This window comes from Maniola jurtina, chromosome 11 (genome assembly GCF_905333055.1).
Source record: "Maniola jurtina chromosome 11, ilManJurt1.1, whole genome shotgun sequence".
Taxonomy (NCBI): domain Eukaryota; kingdom Metazoa; phylum Arthropoda; class Insecta; order Lepidoptera; family Nymphalidae; genus Maniola; species Maniola jurtina.
Genome location: NC_060039.1, coordinates 3,480,027 through 3,496,316, shown reverse-complemented (window position 1 = coordinate 3,496,316; position 16,290 = coordinate 3,480,027).

The window sequence follows — 16,290 nt, the reverse complement described above, 5'->3', positions numbered from 1 at the left end:
GTGTGTTGCAACGCCGTTTTTACTGGAGCGACAACGCAGGGCCGGTGTAGCAGCCAATATTCAAATCCACAGCAGTGCGGTGCTGCAACTTACCGGAAACGTATCGTGTGGTCTCAGGGTGAGATCTATAGAGCGCGCTCCGCCTCACTAGACTTAAGACAGAGTTAAAACGAGACAGAGCTATATCTCTCACATAAATCTGTCTCGTTTTAACTCAATCTTAAGTCAGAGCAAAGTCAAAGTGCGCTTTATAAATTTCAGCCTCAGTGTCAGCCACTGTAGCAGTCAGGCACCGTAGCTGATAGGGGCCGTAGCCGTCAGACGCCGTAACCGTCAGCCGCCCGTAGTAGTCGACTGTAGATATCTGGACAAACTTGAGCACTAAAGCAAGGCAGCTAAGGTTCATTTTACTTTACTGAAGTATTTCACCGCCCGAATACTATCAACGCTGGCGAGGTATAAAATCTTATGCTAAGCCTGCAGGCGGACGCCGTAATCGTCTGTCGTAGTATTCAAGCGCCGTAGCTGATAGGTGCCGTAGTTATCAGGCCCCGTAGCCGTGAGATGCTGTAGCCGTCAATCTTTGTAGTTGTCGCACTCTACAGTGTGACGTGTGTCGTGCTTCATAAACTACCACACTAATAAATTTATTATACAAGCGAAAGTTTGCGTGTATGTGTGTTACTCTTTCATGTAAAAACCACTGGACAGATTAGGCTGAAATTTGGAATGGAGATAGATTATACCCTGGATTAACACGTAGGCTACTTCTTATCCCAGAAAATCAACGAGTCCCCACGGGATTTTTAAGGAACCTATATCCACGCGAACGAAGTCGCAGGCATCAGCTAGTCTTGCATAATCAGAAACGTGTACGCGTGCGTTTAGTGTGACGACCTGCTGGACATTTTATAATCGCGAGTTACTGTAATCGTTCTTTGTATGTTTCCTGCCTAGAGAGACTACTTGCACATACAAAACTGCTACTTGAACAAATTCAGTTTTACAATATCACTTCCTATTTAAACTCGTGGAGTTTTGTATAAACTTTGTATAAACTACCAAGTTAACTGAGTTTAACCAGCTATACTCGAATAAATAAAGTTTTGCACGTACAGTACTTCTGTCAAATGCTTTGCGAACATTACAGCGCCAACCTAGTAAAAGTTTTCTTTACTTGGTTCAGATTAAAAGGCGAGAGGACAAGTAAGCTGTAGTAACAGTGGATTTTGTCTTAAATAAGCAGAACCTTCGTGGGCTGCAAAGACGTGTTCCACATTAGTGTTTAACATAATATTATGCTGTGCAGATAGGGTAGAGGATAATATTGAGTCTAGCCCTGTTTGGATCTAATAGGCAATAGAATAGAATAGAATAGATTTTTATTCAAATAAACTTTTACAAGTGCTTTTGAATCGTCAAATAATTTACCACTGGTTCGGAATGCCGTTCCTACCGAGAAGAACCAGCAAGAAACTCGGCGGTTGCTCTTTTCAATTGTTCAATTTACATGATATTCCATGCTATACAAGCAATTGCAGCCCCGCGCATTGCTGGAGCGAGTCAAATCCGTGCTTTTTTATCATTTACATAATCTTCGATTGTGTATTATGCTTTTGCTATGCTAATCTATCCATTATATCCAGTAATATAATTATTTGATATCATCCTGGACAAGTGCAGATTGGCAGACTTCACATACCTACTTCTGGAAACATTAAGGAAATCTCAAGCATGCAGGTTTCTTCACGATGTTTTCCTTCGCCGTTAAAGCAAGTGATATTTAATAATTGCTTGATGGTGCAAGCACGTGCCATCAAATAAGCTTATATGAAAGCACTTAGTGGTTGGCAATGTCGCTAATGGGAGAAGTTTGCGTCCTAACGTCCGAAACGATAGTATCTACGACCGCAGATGTTTCCTTGACGGTACTTTATTTTATACTAGCTATTGTTCCTTCTTCGTATGTATTGGTTTAAAATTGCTGTGCCTGTGACTTTTTTTGCAGTACAAAATAAAGTTTAAGCGTCTTTATACTAACCCATCTATCCCTATATCTATTACGATCAGTTTTTAACCCCCGACCCAAAAAGAGGGATGTTATAAGTTTCACGTGTGTATCTGTGTGTGGCATCGTAGCTCCTAAACTAATGAACCGATTCTAATTTTTTTTTTTGTTTGAAAGGTGGCTTGATCGAAAGTGTTCTTAGCTATAATCCAAGAAAATCGGTTCAGCCGTTTGAAAGTTATCAGCTGTTTTCTAGTTACTGTAACCTTCACTTGTCGGGGGTATTATAAATTTTTAATTTACACTTGTAAATAAGTTTATTTGTGAAAAGATATAAAAAGATACCTAATGTTGCATTTATAATAGTAGTAAGGGTCTAGCAGTTACAGGTTTATTCGTGACTGCATTTATTCAAAAACATGAGACTTTCATAGTACCTATATCCTTTCAGTCCCTAATTCTTTATGGCTGCCTACATCTAATAAAAACCTACCTATCTTTCAAGTTGAGACTTTACAGTGTCTGAAAATAAAATCAGAAAACCAAAAATGTAAGTACCTAAATTAATAACTATAAGTTATTTTTATAAATTATATAGTTTTATACTTATATATTATATAGTTCTTTCGAAAAATTATACCCAAAACGCCAATAATAACAATTTAATGATCACAATGCAATACATTGATTATTACACGCTTTGTTAAATGTGCTACTGTAAGTAATTAGATAAATCAGTGGCTTTGATAACAAATTAATTAATAGCTGAGCATATCAAAGGATATCATCAATGGAGTCAATGATCTGCTTAATAATAATATAGATTGTTGATTTGTGTGACATTGAATTATGTGGTATCTATAATATAACTAACGAAAATTCTTATATAGATATAGTACGCGACAGGTCAAGATGGCAATTAGGGTGGGGACGCACTGCACACCCGCACCGCACAGCCCCCGGTGCTAACCCGGTGCGAAGATCACTTACTTCTTTCCTTCTTTCTTTTATCTATGGGTGCGGGTGTGCGGGTCGTCCCCCCGCCTCATACCCTGATTGCCATCCTATCTCGTACTGTCAGTATATGATGTTTTACTGCTCGTCTCTACATTTTCCAAGAACTCGACATCAAGCAACTTTCGGCGCCAGTACAATGCCCTATATTAAAGTTCTTCGGATACATCTCCCAGCGTAAGAATGACTCCATCGAGCGTCTTGTCGTACAAAACAGAGTAGAATGCATCATACAGTGGGGAAGGTCATCCACACGATAGACCGACCAAATTCTGTCAAAGTCCAAATTCAAAGTTTGTTGTGGGCAGTCTCTTGTATTAGCGCACCAGGCTGTCTGTTAGCAAATAGAAGTGGCCAATGCTTGTAAGGCAAATGTCATCCACCTTTGAGGCATAAGAAAAGTTCCATTTCATATTGACCACGGCCGCTCTGCCAAGAATGTTACAAAATAGAAGAAGAAAACTGCTGGAGTATATGCGATTATAAGACTTGGGCTATAAGACCTACCTACCTGCCAAATTTCATGATACTAGGTCAACGGGAAGTAGCCTATAGGTTTTCTTGACAGACACGACGGACGGACGGACGGACAGACAGACAAACAGACAACAAAGTGATCCTATAAGGGTTCCGTTTTTCCTTTTGAAGAACGGAATCATAAAAATTTCAAGTGCCTGGACCTATACAATCACGAACTGCCTCTTGTCGTATATAAAGTATACTAAGCCTATAAATTATTCCAAGATAAATACACATTTTAAGTAGAATTGTAAAGTAATTGGCCGTAAGAAAATAGTTACCGACATAAACTCGGCATTTACTGTTTAAATGAGCTGAATAATTGCTCTCTTGGATTTATTGCTTTTTAGCAGGAATCTCGTTAATGAAATTAGAGGAAAATTTTAAGTTAAAGGAAAGGATAATGAAGATTTTTTGGGACTGCAAATTCCTTCGAGTTCAAATTTCTTTCTTAATAATAAGCCTACACGAATTTCGAATGCGAAAATAAATTCATGGAATGCCTGAAACTACGATCTATAACAAAAAGGTCAGGTATGGTATCTTAAGAATGTATCATGGAAACCCTTTATCCCTATGGTGATAAAAACCATATAAATAGTAGGTTTAAGTTGATATTTACATACTATTATTAAGTGTTTACATATCATAGTAAGTCTATAGGTAGGTACATCAAAATATTTAATAGTCGGGTTTTTATTGATTAGGAAATCCATTTTTTTAATGATTTATTTTATTTCACGTAACATTATTCAAGTTTACCTTCCAGCGCAATTAAAATTGTACAACTACTTATCATGCATTTTGGTCTACTTTCAATAATAAAAAAAATTTCAAAAGAAAAATAAAATCGACTTCAAAAAGCACAAACACTAAAAAGTAAAAAATAATTTTTGTTTCTACACGTGTAATATATTATGTATGAAGTCGAGCGAGCATAGTAAAAGAAACTAAAAATCCAAGTGTGAAGCTCGCCCGACTTCATAAAAAAAAAACAGATTCCGACGAATTGAGAACCTCCTCCTTTTTTCTAAGTCAGTTAAAAATAAAAATAAAATGCTCTTGTAAACACCTATTTCAACAAATAAAACTAAAAAAATAAAAATTATTTGTATGCTTTGAAATGAAATAAAATGAAAATACATTTTATTGTATGCCAGACAACAAGAAATAATAACTATGAACTACAATAAACAAACTTGCAACGTAGAATCGACGGTCTTGTCGTTAAAAAGCAATCTCTTTCAGGCTTCCAAGTATAGAACGATGGCCTCCTTAGCAAAGTGGTGAGGGCTATGGTTTTATTGTAGAAGGTCCCAGGTTCCATTTCCGGCAAGGACAATTTTGAAATTTATAATTCTAAATTGGCGACTTCCCATCTTACAGTTCTATAAGTTCTTAAGTATGGGTTGCCTGGAAGAGATCACAGTAGTGATAAGGTCGCTCTTTGTTTTAAGTCTATCTTGTTTTTTAATTCTTCTCTGTTATATTAGTAAGTAATAAGGATGTTTAAATAAAATAAAATAAATTAAAATTTATGGTTTGATCTGACAGGTTTCCGCGGTGAATGAAGTTATACATACAAACTGCTACGCCCCTTTCAGATTATTATGATCACTTATCACTAAGTGAGATCGCTTATAACTAGGGCCAGCCTTATACATTGTCAACGTCGTTGTCAACCGATAGACGTCCACCGCTGGACAAGTATCTTGTAGAAACTTTCACACCGCCGCCCGCGCCGGCATGAATCTATCGGCTTTCCGCGACTTGTGTTATGTCGTCGATGTCTTCTAACGCTATGCTTTTCGGTGCAAGGTTGCCATTCCAACACCCTGTAAACAAGATAAAGTTGAAAACTAAAACACGACTGTGATGTAACATCCGTTAGGTCAATTTTTTCGTATAAAATATAGCCATGTCACCCCGACCTTTACAACGAATCAATTGACACCTCATTCATTAAAATCGGTCCAGTAGTTTAGGCACTACGGTGGAACACACAGAATCTGGGTACAAACATACATACATAGACTGCTAAAATCATAACCCTTCCTTTTGGCTTTGCCGCAGTCGGGTAAAAAAGAAAACGAATGTTAGTGAAACGTTTTTAGAAAAAAAATTAGGACATGTCCATGTGTACATGTGTGAATGAAATGAATAAAAAAAGAAAAAATGTTAGTGAAAAGTCGGTTTTTAGAAAAGATTTTTAGAACATGTCCAGCATACATTAGTTGTACGCATTACTAAAGTGGCTGACATGCGGAAACACAGATGCACTCTGCGTTACAAAGCTACGTTTTAAAGCATACATAATAACCAAAATGGTGAGTGTAAACCCTCGTCGTGACACAGTAAATGAATTTAGTTCCTCCACTCGTATACTAGTGGATAATAATTTTTTCTTGGTTTGCCATGAATGAGCACTATCATAATCCCGGTAACTAACACAAGGATAATGATCACGAGATATTTTATCAATTATCTATTATATTTATCTAATACCATACTAGCTATGCCTGCGACTTCGTTCGCGTGGAATAGCTCTCAGCGCGCTTTATATAGCCACGGATACTCAGGCGCGAGGCGTGTAGTACGTACTCGGTACGTTAAAAATGTTCGCCGTGATTCTTTAAATTGACATAACTTTTTTATTTATGAACCGATTGACATGAAATAAACACTAAATGTTAAGTGAAGCTTACTACACTATATTAATGAAAACCGTATTTAAATCGAATAAGCCGTTTCTGATATTAGCGTGCACAAACACACAGACAAACAGACAAAAAAATAATTAATTACAATTTCGGGATCGGCATCGATATAATAACAACCCCTGCTACTTTTTTTTATATATTTCCATTGTACAGACACCACTTTTCTACAATTTTATTATATGTATATAGATTATAATACTTTATTATACAGGCTGTAACTAGAATATTAGCAAAAACTTAGCGTTAGCTTGGCTAGTAAATTTTTAATATACCTACACTTGTTAAAAAACTTTTTAAAAAATGCAGGGTTTTTAATTTTTTTTTCGCGTTTTTATGGTATCTTATCAGGTAATCATCAGTATTATCACCTGTCTTCGTTTTTGCTAGCGTTCTGTTTACACCCTGTATATTATAAGTACCTGTTCGATATTAACTATCCAGGACCTGAAATCCCCGACCGCTACTGTTTGCCCTGCTAGTGTGCTTTAGAAAAAAGCAGTCAAAGCAGCAGCAAAAGTCCTGAGAAAAGCATATTATACTATCGAAGATTATGTAAATGATAAAAAAGCGTGGATTTGACCTGCAATTCGCTCCAGCAATGCGCAGGACTTCAATTGCTTTTATACATGGCATAGTATTGTATATCAAATCTTTAAAAAGAGCAACCGCCGAGTTTCTTGCTGGTTCTTCTCGGTAGGAAAGGCTCCGAACCAGTGGTAGATGCTTTGACGATTCAAAAGAACTTGTAAAAGTCTAATTGAATAAAAATATTTTGAATTTGAATTTGAATTATAAAGACCAATCCATTTTTGATCTATTGGAGTAGGAACACTTATTGCATATTCTTTTTGCGCATATAATCCTGATAGCAAAGCTACCCATGTTTTAGATTCAAAATATAATATAAAGTTTGGTGTTCAAAGGTTAAAATTATAGCTAGGATTGACTAACACAACCTTGATATAGGTATTGGCAAAACCAGTGAATTACGGTTTATGCGAATACGGTCCGTTTGTATTTAGCATTCAGATACTGCATTGTTACATAAATTGTGTAACTAAAACATAGTGAATAACTCTAGTATTGGTATCGAAATACTGCATAGACAATAATATTATTAACTCCCGACCCAAAAAGAGGGGTGTTATAAGTTTGACGTGTGTATCTGTGTATCTGTCTGTGGCATCGTAGCTCCTAATCTAATGAACCGATTTTTATTCAGTTTTTTTAGTTTGTAAAGGTGGCTTGATCGAGAGTGTTCTTAGCTATAATCCAAGAAAATTGGTTTAGCCGTTTGAAAGCTCTTTTCTAGTTACTGTAACCGTCACTTGTCGGGGGTGTTATAAATTATTAATTTACAATTGTTTACATTATATAAAATACACCTACTCAGTCCTTAGCTAGCTCGCTCAACTATCTATTTTACTAGCTGATGCCCGCGACTTCGTCTGCGCGGATTTAGGTTTTCAAAAATCCCGTGGGAACTCTTTGGTTTTTCGGGATAAAAAGTAGCCTATGTTGCTAAGTTAGGGCGTAAAGAATGGACAACCAAACAAACACACTTTCGCATTGCTAATACTAGTATAGTGTAAATCACGAGCTGAAAATAACGTAAGAATATTATGTACAAAGGTTTTAAAATGCCGGTGACTTGGCAATCCGGCTTAAGTATGAAAAGCCGTGCCTAGCATAAATTTGTTTTGCGCATTAGCGAGGCTGAGGACATGAGTACACGGCTGCACTTTGCATCTCAATGCCTCGTGTTACAGCATTTATAATCACGAGAGTGGAAGAGGTAGGTACCGAAATCCTCATTTTAGCTGAAAACATTACAATAAAACTTAAAACCTTATTATAATTAATGTACAAATCATGCCTGCGTAGAATGGTGCCAAAAATACTGGCTGCATTTCCGTGCTGGACAGCCAGGTTGATCCTTTACCCAAAAAATGAGCCAGCCGTCACCAGACGAGGCTATTAGTCGTAAAAAAAGTTTGGCACTAGGACTCTTTGGCCCTAGGATCTCCATAGAAAATGGAACAGAAATGCTACTCTCGACAAGAGACGCATATACCTACCTACTTGCATCGCTTACCGGTCCCAGCCACTTCTGCTGTGGCTGCCTCCCTGATAATATGACACGGGCTCAATGTGTCAATGCACTTTGTGTCCCACAATTAGGGTTCGTTTTCGTCCGTCATTTTAGCTAATAAATCTCTACTATCTATAAAAGTATCTTAATCCAGTTGTCGGGTTTTAACTTAGTATAAGCGCTTCCCGTAAGCCTACATAAAATAACCGGTCAAATGCAAGTCGGATTCGTTCACGGAGAATTCCGTACCGCCGTATTGTACAAGAAATAATACTTTTGATTTTATTATTTCTTGTTACGAGGACAGTGGCAATAGGAAAACACACTGAAAATTTTAACTCTTCAACCTCTACACCTATTACGATACATGAGGTACAGCCCGCTGACAGACTGGCGGACGGACGGACAGGTGGACGAACGGTCAGGGGGATGGACGAACAGGCGGACGGACGGAGAAGCGGACGAACGGACATGCGGATGGACAGAGGAGGCTTAGTAACGAGGTCCCGTTGGCATCCTTCGGTACCTAAATGTAAAATTTCAAACTCTTGGTGACACTTATAAACTATTTTATTGTCTTTTATTTCATTGACGTCAGACTCCGGGAAATGTATGGAGCCGACAGCTGTGGGTAGCTCGTGAATATATCATGTGACATCCTCACGTTTTGTCAGCCCCTGCGGCGGGGGATGTATTTGCTAAGGTAGGATAAAAACATTACCGTAATTCTGTGCGTATTTTAGAGAGCTTCCGTCTTCTTTTTCATGTTTACCCGACTACTCATGAATAAAAATAGATTAAAAATATACCTATTCGTACTCTACTCAATGAGCTGTAAACAATGATACTCCACATGCTAGGGTGAGAAAAAATATTTTTTTCTGCTCCTTTCTCATCACCGCCACCCTGAAAAATATTTTATGTGAATTTCTAGTTCAATATTTAGTTTTGAGTCAACCTTCTACACCAAATACCAAAATTTCAGGTTTGTAACTCATTTAGTCTACGAGCTAGAGACCTGTGACACGCGGACAGACAGACACACAAACAGCCAGACAGACAACAGAGTGGCATTAATAGGGCCCCGTTTTTACTCTTGGGTACGGAACCCTAAAAACCAATAAGTTTGGCGAATATCAAAATAGCTGCCCTGCAAAAATCAAAAATTATAGAGTAACATTCATGTAGGATGGTACGGAACCCTTCGTGTGCGAATTTGCCTCGCACTTAACCAGTTTTGTTATTACGGAAGTAATCTTGCGCTAACGAAAACATATAGTCAAGTGAGGTGATGAAACTGTCGACCAGTCTAAAGATTGGCGCTGTAAATCAATGGGATTGGATGCCTCCCATACCCGATATATCACTTGTTACCAAACTTTGTATATCCCAGCATATTGTATAGCAATACCCTTGCAAACTCCACTGCTTTGTAGGATAAATTGGAAATATTCTAGTGAACAGTTTTATTCTAGCGGGTAAACTCGCTAGTTTGTTGTTAGGCTTTTATTTCAAAGCAAGTTGGTGTCGTTTTTAGTATTCCGTATAGACTAAAGTACTCGTAAGCAAAAATTGAACACTTATGGAATATTTTCCGTGCCTGTCCGTCCGTCTACCATAGAATAAACACTTACCTGTACTTGTACTTGTTATTATAGGTATACTACGACTTGCCAATGTCTGACTTCCTTGGCCGGTTTTTCTAAGTAAATAAATGTACCTACTTAATGCTTTGTTGTGGACAAATGTCTTATAAAACTAACTAAGTAACTCAATTTTTGTCATGCTTTATGCCGTGGCTGGCAAAAATATACAAAAACTTCCAGCTTTAAGCACAAAATTGTTGGTTCGTGTCACGTATTTTACTAGTTTTCTCTTCTAAGTTCATTCGCGCGGAACTAAGTTTAATTTACTTTCTAATGGAAAACTGTTGAACTAAAAAACTTTGACAATCTCCCTTACACAGTAGTGGAGACTATAAGGGGGAAGTCCCATGTCATATATCCGGCAGGGGCGATTTGGAAATTGTCTTCCTGAATTGTTTCTGAAGCAGACATTGATGGAAGCGGAGGTCCATTGAAAAAGGACTCAATGGGTTCGAAACTAGTCGGACATACTCCGACAAACACGTGAGTATTTATAATAAACTAGAGGATGCCCGCGACTTCGTCCGCGTGGATTTAGGTTTTTAAAGATCCCGTGGGAACCTTAATTTTCCGGGATAAAAAAATGCCTATGTCAATTACAGGGACGCAAGCTAAGTCGGTACCAAATTTCATACAAATTGGTTAAGCGGATGGGTTTTTAGGAATCCCGTGGGAACTCTTTGATTTTCCGCGATAAAAAATAGCCTATGTCCATCCCCGGGATATAAGCTAACCCTGTACCAAATTTCGTCAGAATCGGTTAAACTGTTGGGCTATGAAAAGGTAGCAGACAGACAGACAGACAGACACACTTCCGCATTTATAATATTAAGTATGGAAGTATGGATATCATCACTCACGATAATTTAGGTATACTTACGCTGCTAAAATATTTTAATATCGTTAAAAACCTGCAAATTTTTACCTATTTTCATCTTATTTTCTTTGTATTTTGCAAGTGTGCAAAGATCTTCTTATATTTTTAAATCCCATCTTCTTGTCGCCATTTTAGTGTGAACAAGACAAGGCATTACGGTTAAAAGCTTATATAAAATTTTCATGAAATTCTACCGGTTTGAGAAAACAGGATATCTTGAGATTATGCTAAGTTCCTGTCCCAAATTTTAATAAAAAGCATACGAAATGTTTCATACGTAGACTTTGTACGACTAAGGTACTTACTTTTGTGTATACAGTAATAAGTATATATAATAGAATAGAATAGAATATATTTTTATTCAAGTAAACTTTTACAAGTCAAGTAATCTCATACAGTAAGTATATTATACTGTAAGGTTATTTTTAAAAATTAATTTGAGTTGTCAAAAATAATATAAAATTATTAATTTATCTAATGCAGGTAGTTTGATAAAATCGATATTTGGCTCATTCGATGTCATACAATCTGTTACTAGGAGGCCGACAAGATTGAACTTGCATAAATACGGGTGTTTCGAAGGTTTTAATTCAGTCTCCTTCCGAGATTCGGAGCGATATCGCATATTTTCGGTATTTGGATTGTGAACCGAATAATTAGATGTTGTGATAGCAATCACGCTCTAATTAAATTATTTATTTTGTCATTAGTTTGTTTAGATTAAAACTCTCGGATAACCTCTACACATTGAACCTGATGTTTTTTGTGTTGGTTTGAGAGGACATTCCAATAATTCGATAAAAATATTTAAATAATACCTGCTTTTCTGAGTGACGCCAATAATTCAGAAGCGGGATGTGTCTCACGTTGTCTTAATTTTGCTTTGGTATCTTTTTGTAAACAACCCACATTTGATTAAAATTTTTATTGAGTTTGATTTGGTGATTAAAATTTTTAGTTTTTTTTTAAGAATTTAGTCTTTTGTGAAGTGGAAAGTAATTTGCAATAAGTGGTTCAGATTTTGTATACATCGAATGAGAAGTTAGTCGTTTGGATTTATTGTTGACTTGATATTAAAACTGAGAGTTCGGCAGTTCAAGGGTAGGTTTTAATGATTTGACGGAGGGCAGGATAGCCCATGATTTGGATTTGACTTAGGGCAAGGAAGCCCGCGACTGACATGACAAGATTGATTAGAAACACGAGGACGTGTTAAATTCAGGACGGCCGAACTGTAAGGTTATTTTTAAAAATTAATTTGAGTTGTCAAAAATAATATAAAATTATTAATTTATCTAATGCAGGTAGTTTGATAAAATCGATATTTGGCTCATTCGATGTCATACAATCTGTTACTAGGAGGCCGACAAGATTGAACTTGCATAAATACGGGTGTTTCGAAGGTTTTAATTCAGTCTCCTTCCGAGATTCGGAGCGATATCGCATATTTTCGGTATTTGGATTGTGAACCGAATAATTAGATGTTGTGATAGCAATCACGCTCTAATTAAATTATTTATTTTGTCATTAGTTTGTTTAGATTAAAACTCTCGGATAACCTCTACACATTGAACCTGATGTTTTTTGTGTTGGTTTGAGAGGACATTCCAATAATTCGATAAAAATATTTAAATAATACCTGCTTTTCTGAGTGACGCCAATAATACATACCTACGTTCATGTTTCAAATTCAAATTCAAAATATTGTTATTCAATTGACTTTTACAAGTGCTTTTGAATCGTCAAGAGCATCTACCACTGCTTCGGAATGCCTTTCCTACCGAAAACCCTACTTCGTCCTCGATTTTAAGTGAATTAAATATTACAATTAACATCGCACCCGCTCTCGGATCATTGGCTATTTACACGCTGATGATCCAATGACCTAGACTCCAATGACTATTTTAGTAAATCCCTTTCTTAGTGGATGCAGTCCACTAAGAAAGGGATATTATGAAAATTTACCCCCTAATGGGGTAAAATAGAGGTCTGAAATATGTGTATTCTACGCAGAAGAAGTCCCGGACATATGCTACTTATCGATACATTCAAAATAACCCCTGAAGAAAAATTGGTATAATTTCTACTTCATGTAATCAAGTTAAAGAAAGCGTGGCATCTTCCCCTTTCACCGTGGCATCTCAATGTCAAGTGATAATCAAATTCATCAATTCAACCAATAGCTCTGAATATAAGGTGGGGTAAAGTAAAATCGCATGCTCCGAATTGTATATCGTGACGAAAGACAGCTATGTGCATGTAACTGGCATAACTTTACTAGATGTGGCATATTTTTTAATTACTGAATAAAATTAAAAAATATTAGACGATACCCAAGGATCCGCGTGGATTTAGGTTTTTAATAATCAAAGCCAAAGTCATTTATTCGGATTGGGTACTATTTGTACACTTTCTGATTGTCAAACAATGATGTAGTGGTGATAAGTAATTACGTTAACTTAAAACTAAAGCTACGAGGGTTCCAAACGCGCCCAAGTCTGAGAAGAGCCCACAACAAACTCAGCCGGATTTTTTAAATGAAATATGATAAGAACAGCAACTGAACCAGTTGAGATTTTAACACTACCCTCTTGTTTATAAACCTACTAGCTGATGCCCGCGACTTTGTTCGCGTGGATGTAAGTCTTTTAAAAATCCCGTGGGAACTCTTTGATTTTCTGGGATAAAAAGTAGCCATGTGCTAATCCAGGGTATAATCTTTCTCCATTCTAAATTTCAGCCCAATCCGTCCAGTAGTTTTTGCGTGAAGGAGTAACAAACGTACACAAACACACACACATACACACAAACTTTCGCCTTTATAATATTAGTGTGACAAGGCATGGACAGTTTCAGGAACACTATACTTAGGCCACTTCCAAACTATCTAACATCATAACCCTAAGCATTTCATATCGATGTAGGCACGCGTTGGCATTTCCCGACCTCCCAGGGGGTCGCCTCCCTACGTGACGAGCTTTCACTGAAATATTTTCACTATTCATCGCCGTAAGGAGCATTAAAATGCTCGCTATGAGCAGCCATTTTTCTCTAATGTTTTCCACGGACACGTTTTTCCTCATTACATCTCGGGATAGGGCCGGCATAGATGATCGACTTCGCAGCAGTTAGTGTCGGATTTCAAATGGATAGAGCAGGCGCTACTTTGCCGAAATCCATGATAAGTACAATGAATAACGAGCCTTATCCATACTAATATTATAAATGCGAAAGTATGTCTGTCTGTTTGTCTGTCTGTCTGCTACCTTTTCACGGTTCAACAGTTTAACCGATTCTGACGAAATTTGGCACAGAGTTAGCTTATATCCCGGGGACGGACATAGGCTACTTTTTATCCCGGAATATCAAACAGTTCCCGCGGGATTCCGAAAGACCCATCCGCTTAACCGATTTGTATGATATTTGGTACCGAGGTAGATAGCTTGCGTCCCTGTAATTGACATCGGCAACTTTTTATCCCGGAAAATCAAACAGTTCCCACGGGATCTTTAAAAACCTAAATCCACACGGACGAAGTCGCGGGCGTCCTCTTGTCTAAATATGTATACAAAAAGAAAAGGTGATTGACTGACTGACTGATGTGTCTAATAAGTAGTGAATAATAAGTTTTTTATTTCAGACATATTATTACAGTCTATAGATGTGTTGGTTACACTATTTTACTTAAGCCTATATTAGTATCTAATCTTAGTTTAAAGTGTTAGTAATCGACCATAACTTGGAAATAGAAACCAAGTTACTACTTACTTCTAACTAGTAACTAACTTGTGGGCGCCCTAGTGCCTGCTGATTTTAAGGCTGTTGCACTAGATGAGGCTTTACCAACTGCAGTAAAATGTCTCATGCTTTCGTATGTAAATATTTATTTATCTAATTAGATGACTAAGCTATGAAAATTAAAAATAATATCTAATTGAGAGTAAAACCTAGGTTGCTTTCTGATTGTGAAAAATAAACTTGTGAAAATATGGTTCCAGCATTCTCGTTTTACAAAATAATATGAATCGTACGTAGGTACTTATCTAAAATTAAAATCTTAAGAGCGAACAATATCAGTATACATACTTACATATTATTTCTTCATTTGTTTACTCCTTTTGTATACAAAAAAGACAAGGTACTCATTATAATAAATAATTACTTGCGTATACCTTTTATTATTTCAAAAAATATTTTCTAACATCATAAAAGTAAATTTAATACAATAATAAAGTCTTATTTATCTAGCGATCTCTTGTAGAATATGCTTGAATAGAAGCGTAGAAGTAATTTCGTAATAATAGTAATATGTATTATACAATGAATTCAGTTATTCGTTGTTTGCTACCTTATGATTATAGTTTTTGTAATAAATTACCGAATAAATCAAGGTCTTAGATATTTTTTTATAATCAAGAAAACGTTTCTAAAGATCTATTACACTATTGTTTTTATTTAATAAAAGAATCCAATATTAATCTAATAACACACCTCATACAGACATCAAAATGTAAGATATTTCACTGCGATCAATAGCCTCATCTATATGGGGCGAGCTCATTTTTTTCGCAAAGGATGGAGTCGAGCTCTGCTGTCCAGCACGAAATGCAGCCAGTATTCTTGGCACCTTTCCCCATGGGCATGATTTGTAAAGTAATTTATACACTTTAAGTTTTAATGTATCATTTTCAATTTAAAAAAAATCTAACATCTAGATATACTTACCATAATATTTTCTACACTATCATATTTTTCCCAAATAAATATTAAGTCCATCTATTTTACCATTAAAATCCTCCATTTACTGAAAATGAAAATTCTTTTTCTCGAAAATAAAAGGAAACCCCTGTGCCTATATCCAATCTCGATTTAAAACAGAAACGTACTCCGGTAATTACAAAAAGTTATACAGAAGCAAAAACATTCATCAGGAGTAGCGAAAAATTGAGCACTTTGGCACATTTAGGGCGTAAAGAGTTTCCCGACGTAAAAGCTGCGAAAATGGAGGCTTTAAAATTTAGGAAGCCTATTTGGGGCAATTATTTTGAAATTAACTGTACCGTGTAAGTAGCTTTTCGTTCTAAACTTGTGTTATTTTTCATTCGATAAAGAAAAGTAGTAAAGGTTCCTTTCAGTTGACTTCAAATGCTACTGCAAAGTATAAAATTATTTTATTTTTACACGTATTTTGAAAGTATGGGTAAGTGCTGATGATGGAATAGTTAAAAGTCACTTTAATCGTTTTTGTTCCAAAATACTGATAGCACCAATAATATTTTTTTCTTCAAAAATTCAGACTTTCAACAAACTTGTATCCCTTATTAGTGGATTAAATTTAAAAAATCCTTTTTATAGCCCGGTCAATTTAGACATAAAAATAGTGGTCAAATAAAAATAATTCCCACAGAGCCAAA